The 13,081-nt window shown below is 46.8% G+C and overlaps 1 long non-coding RNA gene across 4 annotated transcripts in view; it reads left to right on the top strand.

Annotated features, from left to right (window-relative positions):
* Positions 1-13,081, top strand: part of LOC128891509 (uncharacterized) — a 152,391-nt gene that overhangs the window by 113,719 nt on the left and 25,591 nt on the right. Inside the window, exon 3 of one of the 4 annotated variants that reach the window (XR_008460843.1) lies at positions 8,712-9,506. The exons of the other annotated variants lie outside the window; for them this stretch is intronic. This is a non-coding gene — a long non-coding RNA (uncharacterized LOC128891509). Of the gene's footprint in view, positions 1-8,711; positions 9,507-13,081 lie in introns of those variants that run through there. 4 annotated transcript variants of the gene reach the window in all.

Below are 13,081 nucleotides of genomic sequence, written 5' to 3'. Positions count from 1 at the left end.
CCGTGCGATAAGCATTCGTCGAAACCTGCTACTTCCCGCCACTCGCGTCGAATTCGCGAAATTCCGACGATGTTTCGCCGTTTCGTACCCCCACGTCTCTCTCGACGCAGTCAACACGATCGATCGTATCGATCCAAGGTGGCGAGCAACGATTTATTTAAAGTGTCGCGGTCAACGAAACGCCTCGAACAACGTAGTCGTCCGTTATCGATACGCAATGAATGTCTCTGGACTGATCGAATCCTTTAGTTCTCGAGCACAATTTCGTTTTCTCTTTAAAAACGATCCGTTACGCGACGCACAAACGGAAACAATGTCAACGCGACGATGTCGGACAGTTGGCCAACTATAGGCGCTCCCTTTCCGTCTCTCTCGAGGTGTCTAAAGAGATTTTCTTCAATTCTTTGTCGGACATCGGCGAAGTGGCAAGAAGTAGGCGCGCGCCGAGAAAGTTTCGCGGCAACAAACTCGCAAACTATTCTCCTCGAAGTCTCTCTGTTTACGGGGCGTAACGGACGGAAGGGTAGACCACCGCGACTCGAACAGATTATCGATCCCTCGAAGAAAGGAATTCTTTTTCCCGCGCGTCGCTTTTCGACCCGGAAACGAGCGATGCCATTGTCCCGCGACCCTCTTCTGCGTTCGCTGTTTGTTGCCACGACAGCCGACAAGCGACTTCATTTTTATGCTACTTGGGGAATTAACTCGCGTCGATCTTGAGGTTTCGAACGAATTGAAGTAACGTTTAGTATTCTCATACTTTGGATTCGGGGATAAATATCTGTTTTTGTAAATAAGAGACCTGTGTTCCATCCTGGAGCTACCGTAGCGCGTCGTAAATACATCGGATATTAAAATATGCGAGCTTCGAGTCTGCGAACCTACCGCGTTGTCCTAATATCGCATCGATCTTCTCGAAACGAGCACGAAAGCCTACCGCGGACCGTAATATCATATTCGCGTCGTAAACATGCGCGATAAACGACGTTACCGTACCTATAGCAGCCATTCGTCGACCGGATCCAAATTAGGCAACCTTTTCCCGCCGCGATCGCGGATGCACGCGCCTGCGAAGAATCGCTGTACCCTTCCTCTTTATTTTTTTTTTACTTTTAATTTACTTTCCAAACGGGAGAGTCCGGGCGTAATTAAAAAACCAAGGCAAACTTTAATCCTTTTAGAACCGGGATTGAATGGTAACCCTTGTCTATTGACGGTTCGTTCCTGTTCGAACGGAACGCGCATCGACGCGTATGGGTTGGCCAACGCGAGTGACTCACGTAAATTACACAAACCATAAAAATCGATAGACGCGTTGATTCGACGGGCTTCGTTTTTCAACGACCCCACGGACTCCCTCGATTTTGGCCCCTTTTTCGTTCCTAATACCAGACGCTGTTTCCCCGCCGGAACGAGCGCCCCACCGTTCCGCAACTTGCGAAACATTCACTACTAGTCGAACCGGGGAAGAATGGAAACGCTCGCAGAATGGGATTCCGCGCACGGGTAACCCCGCAACGTTTCTTTCAAAAGAAGGCAACCAAGTCTGCCCAAACCGTGGGTGGCTGCTACCCTAATTGTCCATCTATCGTACGGGTTCTTGGTACGTCGACGATGTTAATTTTACGGTGGAATAAAATCGTTACGCGCGTCTTAAGCTTCGCGGTTTTCTCTATTCGTCCTGCAAGTTTGGTTCGAAAATTCATAAATCCGAAGACATTGCGAGGGACGCTTTCCCAGATCGGTGTAGCTTCCGTGTTTTCCATCTGTATCGAAAAAAAGAAACTACTTTCTTTGAATCGACGGTCGGAAGTAGACACTGTCGTTGTTGATTTTAATAAGTTTCATTTAAAATTCTTAACGAGTGTCGAAACGTTTGCGTGCAACAGCGAATTTCTTTGGCAACGCGACGAGAGGAGACGCGTGACACGACAAAACTTTCCAAGCAAATCCCGTGGCTCCCTTCGATCCGGGTGTCTCCCTCTTTTTGCGAGGTCTGGGTGCTCGACGGGATCGCGGTTCGTCCAGGACCTACCCCAAATCGCCCGTTAGGCCTTTCGGACGGCCGTCGGTCGGCTGAGAGCTCGTGCGTGCCGGTCAAAACTTTCCCCATCGACATCCGGCCCTAACCTTCCGCACGGGGGACCTCGTTGCGTTCTCTCAGCAGCGAAACAAATGTCCCTCCCCGTTTCGCGTACAGTCTCTCCCGAAAGTACGTTTTTTTTTTATTTCTATTTTTTTTTTTTTGGCAACCCCTTAAATATTAATTCCTTTTTCCATACAGCTGAGGAGTTTCAACCTTTGACCCGCTTCGCGTAATTCGGTACAAACCGCGTCCACGCTGCGGTTCGGTCGCTTCAGAAAACTTAGAAAAGTATAGGTTGTACGTAAATCGCGCCTTGGTCGAAAGTGACAAGCAATGGAAGTGGCTCGATCGACGAGAAGAGCCCACGACGTAACCAGAAACTGCGTAACGGGTCAGCAGAATTGGCATTCGACTCCGCGTTGGACGATTCGCGAGCGGTTCGATCGATTGGCAAACGACGGGGCCGTTTTTCGACGAGGAGTTCGCCGCTGGCCTCGTCGCAAATCCGATTAACCTGACCCGGACGTTGTAAACGGAGAAGCCTCGTGGCTTATTAATGGCCGACCGGAGACCGCCGAGTCTCGCCTGCCTCGAACCGAAACCAGAATGGCCGAAAACACCCGGAGAAGCCCAACTTGGAAGCACCTCGTTTACCTCTTTCCGCGGTTCTTTATTTTTGTCGCGTTAGTCGCAATCGTGTTCGAATGCAATTATCGAAAAAGAATATTTTTGTTAACGCGTTGGTCGCCACGTCGCCCAGAAATGAGTGACAGGAGTTTTCGTTCAGAAACTACAAGAATTAATTCCGTAAGCGAGGTGGTAAAGAAAATAAGTCTATGTAGGATTCGTGAATATGACCCGACAAAGAAATTAAATATTACGACAAATGTTTAAATAATCTATTCTTGGATAGTCTCGAGACGAAATTACAACTTGCTAGGAATTTTTACGAGGTTAAACCTGACAGCCAGCGCGTTAAATATATCGGCTGACTTTGAACGTATGCTAAGGCCCATGATCGCGAAACGCGATCGAAATCGGGCCGATTGGTTCGTGGATCGTCGATCGTCTCCGCGTGGGAGTGGGGGGGGGAGGGGGGGGGTCGCGAGGGGAACCAGGAATCCGTAATTCGACGAGCGTGACGCGAAGGAGGAACGACCGGTTGAAATTCGACGCTTTCCACGCCATGGAAACGCGCTTTATTCGCCGCCTGCACTTTTAGCCCGCACGCATGTGTGTACGCAAGGTCATTGACGCGGTACACTTTTATCGTTAAGTATGGTCGGCGATGAGTGGTTTGCACGCGGTCGGATCCCGTTTTTCTTTTTTTTTTTTTTTTCCGTTCCTCCTCTTCGTGTACGCGCGTATCCTGTGTCGGAATCGAGCGGGTGACGTTTCCGGCGTGCTCGTTTCAACCGCGAAAAATGTTTTCTTTCGCGTTCGAAGACTTTCGAAAACGACGCGTATCAGTTTTGGAAACACTGGTCGATAAGACCTCGGCTGGATAACGAACGCTCTGAAAGCGCGTTGATGCGTCGAGTACTCGACTTTATGGGCTATAAGGAATTTATCAACAGCGTTCGTTTCGTTTTCTATCTTTACTCGTTTCTATTTAACGCCTTTGTTGCGCAAAGTCTGCGCTATTGCGTGTATATTTTAGATAAACATACATTAAGGAATACAGAGCGTGTAAAGAGACGAGGTGCAACTTGGTTGCAGTTTTTAACCTACCGCGACGGACGGTTACTCGAATAAGCCTGTGCTCAACCAACGTGAAGCATAATGTAATGGTACGACTTAGACTCCATTTTTGGACGAACAAATTGCAAGTCGAAACGCAACTAAGCGAAAGAATTTTGGCGAGGTTTGATGAGCGCGAGGCGAAACGAGTTGCTCGCTCGACTCGAGCGTTGGTCGCGACTGGCGGTTTACTTATATTCGGTGAGTGACCTGTAACCGCGTCTGGACGACCGGCAGCGCCAAACATTTGCGCGTCTACTGTCCAGTCTGAAAATATCGTCCAGCGAGTAAACGCGAGCCCTGACCCTTCCCAACGTCGCCGAAGAAATTCGGCGTATCTCTTAACGAAGCTAATTCGAGATGAAACGCCGTTGCATTGACCCTTTGCGCTCGAGTGTTTCCTCTCTTTCAAGCATCAAAGTACAATTCGCGTTGTCGTAGCGACAAATTTGAAGCTCGTCCTTAAAAAGTAGACATCTTTCGCAAAAGTACTTAGTTCGGAGAACAACGAAGAAGTTCTCATTATAAATGCAGCAGTTTCGGCAATCCTTGAAATTATCGCCAGCTACTTTCCAAGAGACGGAAGTTTTCGATTCGAGAGTTTACCGTGGCTGTTCCCGGTCGTATTTCCTTGGTTTTCGTATTTTCGCCCGAAGGAGCCGAGATACTTGTTGCTCCCGATCGATTTCGCACTGCCTGAAAACAGAATCGGTGAGAAGCCAGCTCGGTTTCGACGGACGATGCTGGACGCCCGCTCGGAATTCCACGGAAACGACGTCACGATTTCAGGGATCCGCGAAAATCATGCCACCTCCTCCACTATCGTGCGCTCCCGATGCAAAATTTTAAATTCGATGTCAGGTTTTATCAAAATTCAACGAATGCTTTTCTAAAATGTAAAACAAGCCTCGAATGTCAGCCTCTGCTTTAAGAAATCCATTCGAAGAACTTGGAAAGCGTGAGAACCGAAGCAGGAGGCTGAAAATGTTGTTTAACGTAACAGAGACTGAAATTGATAGTGTTAATTTTCAAGAATCTCGTAAACAGGATCGTGAAATTTCATGAAAACGGAGTATTTTCGTCGAGGGCAGCGGTGACCCTCTCGAAGGGCGAAGCGCGTACAATTTTTGCCGTTCTCCCCTCGAACGGACACGTTGCGGTCGCCGGCAGCTGTATCGCCATAAAATATAAAGTTCGTCCGTTTGCAATTACAAAAAGGGAGCGCGCGACCGATGCGACGAACTTTCCTCGCGTGACGACGTAAAAATGAACGGACCGAACGCTGCCACGGATGGCTGCTTCCAGGAGTCTCCGCGCACACGGTTTGTCCCAAAAGTTTCGAAACTTAAATTGAAATAACAACTTTTCCTGCGACATTAATCATTTGTGCTATCGACGATTCGACATTATCCCTTCTTGATTTTATTGCGTTGATATGATTCCACGAAGGCTGTAACAAGAGAGATGCGTTTCTTACCCACATATCAAGACGGGTAAGAAAAGTCGCCGAGACTAATAAACACTACTTTTCCTGCATTAGGAAGATTAGGAAGATTCAAAACTTAACGCGACTCTTTTTAATTTTATTCCGTTCATACGATTTCACGAACATTATAACAAGAAAGATGCGTCTCCTAATCGCACACCGAAATGGCCGCTTGAAAAGTCACCGAGACCAATAAATAACAACTCGATTTCGATTATAGAAATTCGTGGTTCGATTATCTTTCCAGCGCGTCCGATTCCGACGGGCGAGAGCCGCAGCGACGTATCGATCGGTGATCCTTGGCGGATATATGGAGCGCGAAGTAGGAAGACCCGAATAAAAAGGAACGACGCAAACGCGGTGGGAGATATTGTTCGAACGCGATACGCGGGCAAAATTTTTGCGGCGGTCGCAGGCGTTGCGCGCGCGTATCTCGTCTACGCACATGCACGTGTACGAGCGTGCTGAATTATGCAGCCTGCATATTTTCCGGTCTGTTTGGTGGGTCTCAAAGCCTAGCCGGTAATCCAGCCAGTCTGCGTGCACACCGGGTGACTCGTCTGCAGGAGGCCCGCAAAACGCGCGAAAATTTTTCAATTTCACAGCAGGCTGCGCTCGCGAGAGACCTTACCCGGAGACAGAACCGTAGAGAGAGAGAAAGAGAGAGAGAGAGAGAGAGAGAGAGAGAGAGAGAGAGCCCGCGTTGGGAGAGGAATGGAGAGGGAGGAAAATCTCCCTCGAGCAGGGAGGACTCGAAACAGGAAATAGAATAACGTTGGAGTTCCTCGTTGAAAAGATCTTGCGACCGAGTCTCGGGTCTCGCTGAAATTTCGTTTCGAAATCGCTCCATTCGCGTAATACGCGCGCAGGTTTGACCTACAGCGCAGCTTAAACCTTTGGCGTTCCATTGACACCGTCGCGGCGATTGTGTTCAAATTGGTGGTACTGCAAACTAGGGCATTTTGGTCTTGTATCATCTTATACAGTTGTCTCTGACAAGCTTACAAAAGAAAAGCTTGTGCTGCTATCCAACAATTCAAAAACGAACTTAATAGAAGTAGACTTGAAAGTCACGATAGGTTTCAAAGCGTTTAAATTAATGCAGTAGCATGAGAAAACGGGACTTATAAGTCCCACCAGTAAGTAAAGGGTTAACAGAAGAGTAGTCCTCCTAAGCCAAAAATCTGTGCCACTCGTCCTCTTAAAAAATGATTCGAGGACTCCCATAGCCGGCGCGAAACGGGGAAAGAAGACTTCATTTCCGGTATATCGAGTATAGAAGTGGAATCTTTATGCACCCGCGGTATCGGGAATAACGTTCGAGTGTCTCCGCGGAGTACAAACAAGCCCCAAGAGCAAACGGGCAATTTGCGATCGTACGGTCCAGTTCGTTACACGAGCGATTAGACTCGTCAAAGCTCGCTGGTGATCCAGCTGCCGGCTGTTTCGTAGGATCACGGTAGTCCCTCTCTCTCTCTCTCTCTCTCTTTCTCTCTCTCTCTCTTCGTTACTGGCAATTAGCCTTCCCGAGCGGCACACACCAAGACGGCGATGCCTCTTACCTGCTAGGTGGCGATAATAATTGCCGCCAACGGCACCCCCGTTCTCGAGTGCCAACCTCGATTCCCGTTTCACGTCGCGGCGTTCCGTCGTCGTTTTATATCGAAGTGTCGGCGCTCAAACGCCGCCTCGATTAGACTTTTCCTTATTTTTCGCTCCTCGTCTGCGCGTCTACGGCGCGAAAACAGAGCGGAAGGGAAGAAGAGATCGCGCGGCGTAAACGAACAGGAGTTCTAATAATCGAAGAAACCAGTCTGGAGCGGGAAAGAAGAACCTGGGAGTTTTGTTCCCAGCTCGACGACTCGAGTAACCGCGTTTCCTGGTTATCCGCGCTCGATACGACGGCGCCTCGTATAATTTTATTTTTAGTAAAAATGCGCGCTTCGCTCTCGCTCATTTGGAAAAACAGAGGTAGCGCGAAACTTTTCGCTCGCAGAGCAACAAACGAACAAGGTATTTTCGATTTTGTGAAATCGCGAAGGTGCGTTTGCAACCCCTTAGCTACTCGATACGGTCGGGATCGCGGATGAGTCTATGCTGCGAAGGTTCGGGTAATTAGCGAAAGGCTAAAAAGTGCGAGCAGCGTACGTCGGTTCGGTGCGATGACCTCGCGCAGGGGTGAGTGTTGAGGAGAAACTCCATGAATCGAACCGGAATGTTCTATCGCACCCTCCGTATTCTCCGACCCTTGATCAATCTGACCGATACTCGTTCCGTTCGTTGCAGACCCCTCCGACGGATGAACAATTAACGAGTCTTATTAACCAGTGACAAAAATTTCCCGTTTACCCGTTCGCACCTAACTCCAAGACGAAACTTCCGGAAGAACCGAGAAAATTGGACGTCTACGAACGATCTTGTCCGCTTTCTGTTGTAAAGAACGTCGCTAGTTTTTACCACGACATTTCGGATGGAATCGCGATGCGATTTTCGTTTTTCCTCTGCGAATTTAGGTTGCACCGAACTAGCGATTGCACCGCCTCCGGGTGTTTCGGTCTGATTCTGAAAGTAGTTGGGTATAAACGAGCGAGCCACGCGAGACAGCAAAAACTCACGGACTCATCGACTCTGCTGGTCCCAATTTCATCTAGCACGCAGCTTTTCCCGAGAGCCTATCGGCTGCGAGATCGCGCCTAAACTAGTTTCCTTCGATGTATTTAACCCTTTAGCCTTTAGATTGTTCTTCAACTTTCACTTCACTTTTCTGTACTTTTACCCTCGCAATCGATACATCCCACCGTAATTAGTCGTAAATAAATCGCATTGTACCCGAGAATGACCTAGCACAGCTCGTTAGCCGAAATTGCATCGTGTCGTTTATTTTATTATTCGTTGCTTGAAATTTTTTCTCTAAATGAGAATTTCGCCAGTCTCTGGTACCAGCCGAACGAGATCAATCAGCTGATTGCCTCGGCCGAACTGAACGCGCCCAAGATAATGCACGAAAGCAGCGATCCGCTTTCGGGCTGCAGTGAATGGCCAATTACGAAATGAAAAGGTTGAAAAAAACAGTGAATTGAAATCCTCGTGGAATTGGAAACTATGGAATCTAACGTTTTCCGTGGTAGTCAGTTTTGCGAGCTCGAAAAATTCACGAATCCGGATTAATTACCTTCGATGCCTCGTCTTTCGTGTTGTCTTCTTTGCTTCCTTAGCGAAACGTCTTTCTTTTTCTTCCCTTTTTCGTTCGAGTTTATCCTAAAATAGATGTACAAAGTTCTGTTCCTGTTTGTGAAAAATTTATGAAAATTGTATACGCTACATATTTTGTAACTTTTATCTTCGTCCTAACGATACAAATTTACGATGTCCAGCTCGGAATTTTATTATTTTCGTCAGTACCCGAAGATAAAATAACAAATCGTCCCAACGAACTAGCCAAGATGGTAAACCAAGCGCCAACAACGAGAAGACTAAAGAGACAAAAGCCAACTGATCTACAAAAGTAAATGATGAAATTTCATTATTAAGAATAAAATTTGCTGATTGGATCCGAGAGCTAGATCCAAAAATTTCTATCAATGAAAAAAAAAAGAGTACTCGGTATTAGAATCGTAAAATATCTATCGATCGTAAATGTGTGAAGCAATATTCTCGTCACTCACATATTCCTCTTTGACTCTCTTTGGAAAAACTAAAATTAGTGGGTAAAATGTCGACGTATTAGCACGTGATCTGAAAGTTATTTGGGCCCATAGAGGATTAAGTAATTGTTCGCTGTAATATTTCACTGTTACGCCAATGCATTCCAATTGTCACTCGCTCTCGTCACTCTTATATTTTTCTTTGGCTTTCTTTATCACGCGGTGGACTTTTGATGCGAGCCGCGGGGCCAATAACAAATATACGTATATCTCGAAGCGAATCTGATTCGACGGCAACTTAACGCGGTCGGTCTGTACGTCTATATGGAAGATCCCGCGTAGCTCCATTCGGCAACAAGAGGCTTTTCATCCAAGTTCGATGAACCGTTCCTTCGCGATGACCAGGGAATCATCGAATCCTCTCGTGGAATCGATAACCGCATCCATTAGCAACGATCGCGGGGTCTTCGAAAAAAAGGAGGGTCCGAGGAGCCCAGCCACCGTTTAAAATTTCATCCCCGACCACCCCGCCGCGAATTCCACCCCATCGGCTGCCTAACCCTTCCCTCCTTCCTCGACCCTCCGTCGACATTGATCCAATAATTAGTATACCTGCTAGCGAGCAAGCAGGGGGATCCGTCGAGGTTCTTCGATGGAATACTTGTAACCGTTTGCCCGGACTTTTCATGCCCCTTTTTCCACCCTCGTTGCTTTCCTTACCGACGACGCTTAATTGCTCGACGTTCATTGCCTCTCAAAGCGATCGAGGAACCGTCGTCCCGTTTCGAAGACTTCTCCCTGGCCAATCAGCGTTCGATGCTGAGCGTTCACCCGCCCTCCACCCTCCCTCGCACGACTGAAACGCGGAACAACGTCGCGAACCTCGAGGGGTTACCCCGGTACACGGAAAACGTCGAGTCCCTTAGCGATTCGTTTGAATTTTTTCCAAGAACGGGTCCCCTTTGAATTTTCCCCGCCCGACGAGGAACGTCGCGGAAAACGCACGAAAGGAATCCAAGGCGACGGAATTTCATTACGGAAATGGAAGCAGATTAGAACTGTTGCGTCGGCCGACGTCGTCGGTGGCGTCAGGGCGTATCCGAGTCTTCGCGAGGACGCTCCGGCGTTTATTAAGCGATAGAGGACGAACGAGATCCGGTGTATCCTTTTCGGAAGTCCTCCTTGCGAGAACCCTTTACGAGCCACGGTATAAGTCGGTTTTTAGTTGCCGCGAGTTCCTCGAGGACCGTGTCCCGCGAGTTTCCAGGACGAGCTCGTAGCGTATTTTCGTTCCATCTGTAATTTGAAATATAGAGTAGCGCGTTTCCCTTATTAACAAGCTGTACAATTGACAAGGATCGATGAAACGGCGTTACGCAATCTCATTGTCCGTTTGCGGAGCGAATTGCGTAACCCTGGTTATGAAAACGGTTCGCTGTTCGGTAGCCGAGAAGTAACGCGTAGAACGAATACTTTTTTGGTTTGCAATAGAAAACGCCGAAAAACAGGAAAAAGGTCGAGACGGGAGTGCGCGAATTAACGTTCGAATTTTAAGCGTACCACGTAGACCCCGAAGACCCCCTTAATAAACTACCGCAACCGTCTGCTGGGGGAAATTCTCGACTAATCCGCGTAAAATAGGGCTGACCTCGTTGTCGCCATTCCTCCCTCCGTAATTCCCCTCGTAATTGCGCCGAATTTGATGAAAATCCCTCGAAAATAGGTGACGACGTTTCCCACCTCCACCCCGATCCTTCATTCCCGAACTCTCCTCCTCAGCCCTGTCCGTGGGGTGCGTAACTTTCGAGTAGTTTCTAATTAATGACTGATTGGCAGCTCAGCGTTCTACCCCTGACTACGGTCTCCTTTTTCACCCCCTTTGTTCCACAAATCCGTCTGCCCCTTTAGCGTCCTTCACCCTTTCCCGTCACCTCTCGCGCACTCCCACGCCTAACATCCTCGCTTTCTCCTCTTTCTTCCCGCGTCTGGCTTTCTCCCTTAGACACCGCCGAGCTTCTCCTCCCGTCTCTCCTTTTTTTCGTTCGGCCCCCCCAACCCCAGCCCCCACCGAACCCATCATTCGACATCGATTAATTCGTTCCGTTTCCAAGCAGGCGCATCCTGCTCCGCTCTTCTTTGGGCGTCGCGGCGAAATCTTGCGGCTGAACCTCGGCCCGTATTGCCCGGAAGATTTCTCTTTTTTAATAAAAATACCCTTGCCTCCGGAGAAGGCAACTTTAAACGCGATTGGCAACAACTCGCGGGGTTAAACAACGGAAGAGTCGAGAACTGTGCCACGAGGGAGCCGCTCTCGAATCCTTTTCTTGTATTAACCCTTCCAGACCTGGCGTCCACAATCGAGGACACGTTATTTAATGAGACTTATGCATTACTGATACTATCGTTTAGGACGAATGTCCATATTTTTCCACACGAAGAAAGACCAGTTTTCCTTCAAAAGTACACTATTAGGACTTTTTTGTTTATTTTTTTCATACTAATTTTAGTCCAAGTTAACCCTAAAAATTACAAAAAAAAAAATAATTCAGGTTCGAAAGGATTAACGCTCAAGGCTGGATTACGTCTGGGTTAAATTTAAGAGCTCGATAACGATTCTTTTTTTGGTAAAAAGTACCGAGTTCTCGGAGGGTGAGCCATCAACGTTTCGATATTTGAACCTTTCACCCCGCAAGTCGATTGATTCCACGTTTTGAAAAATCTGAAATTTAAGTGTCAAAGCACTTGGTATAGTCTTTTTACTTATATGGTTATTATAGTTAACTTTCCAGAATAATAACGATTATTACCAATAAACTGCAAAATTTGTTTGGCCATCGTTATAATAAATAATTTATTTCAGAGGCCATTTTGATCACAATTCTCAACTTTTTCTTTTATGGAGTTAATCGTTTCGTGCAATGAGTGCGGCTCATTTGTTACTCGTTGACAATTAGAGATGTTTGCGCGGGTCTAGCCTGCGATCGTCGTTCTCCATCGACGCCGTGAAACCTGCAACCGGAACGCAAGGAACGTCGAACGCAAAGATCGTGGTGCAGTCCAGGCGCTAGCCACCCTCGAGTTCGGTAATCTAACCCTTTCCATCTCATTGGCGTCGCCTCTTTTCATTTTCAATAGTGACATTACCAAATTGTCTATTGTTCCTACATCCAAGCAAGCTTTACAGCTTCTTATATTCAACTTTATCAAGGAACAACCAGTCAAACGTGATTAATTTAAATTAACTGCAAAAGGATTAACAAGTTTAACTTGAAAACTCATGGCAGCCCCATAAATAACCTCTTTGTCTATCGAAGACATTTATTTCCAAGTATACGTTTGTATAAATATATATATATAATCTGTATAATAAATATATACATGTATAAGCTTATTCATAAACGTATTTGTACTGAAAAATTCATTTGATAATATCGAACTATTATTTAATTTAGTTAAACTTCTTCAATAGACATAGCGGACACGAATATTTATAGGACTGACTGTATATGTCCCAAGTCTTACCCGGTATCGAATTTCTAATTTTTGTTCTATGGAAGTATGTAAAAGTACGAGACGTATTTGTTGGAAGGAAATCGCCTTTCTTAACTCGACCCTTAATAAATAATTCTGGAGCCGATCGATCGAGGCTCGTTACAAACAGACCGGCCATCGAGTGGTTGGTGGAAACGAGATCCCTTAAACGTTTCATTACGGCAATTTGAAAGAAAGACGAGCAACGACGGATCGCTTCGAGAGGAAGTAATTAACGTTGTAGCGGCCAGTGGTCCGTGAAAGCCTCGTTTCCCTGAGACGAAGCCCATCGGATCTTTTACAGCACTAAAAATCATGTCTGAACGATAATTTCTTTCACATTTTGAAAAATCACTCGACGAGAAGCACGTTGAATTCACGAGAGACGAGTGAAACTTTGCTCGAACGATAGACAATGAAAGAAATGAAACGAAGTAATCATACTCGTGACATTTGTGAGATAAAATAATCAAACTTTTGTTCGCATTTTTATTTCTTTTTTTATTTCTTTTTTTTTTTCAAAATTTGTATCTAAAGGAGAGTATCGCTCGTCTCCGATTCAAAATGGGGCGACGGAATGATGAATCCACCCTG

Source organism: Hylaeus anthracinus, unplaced genomic scaffold (genome assembly GCF_026225885.1).
Source record: "Hylaeus anthracinus isolate JK02 unplaced genomic scaffold, UHH_iyHylAnth1.0_haploid 0, whole genome shotgun sequence".
Taxonomy (NCBI): Eukaryota; Metazoa; Arthropoda; class Insecta; order Hymenoptera; family Colletidae; genus Hylaeus; species Hylaeus anthracinus.
Note: the sequence above shows the minus strand (reverse complement) of the source record. Positions and strands in the feature narration are given on the sequence as shown.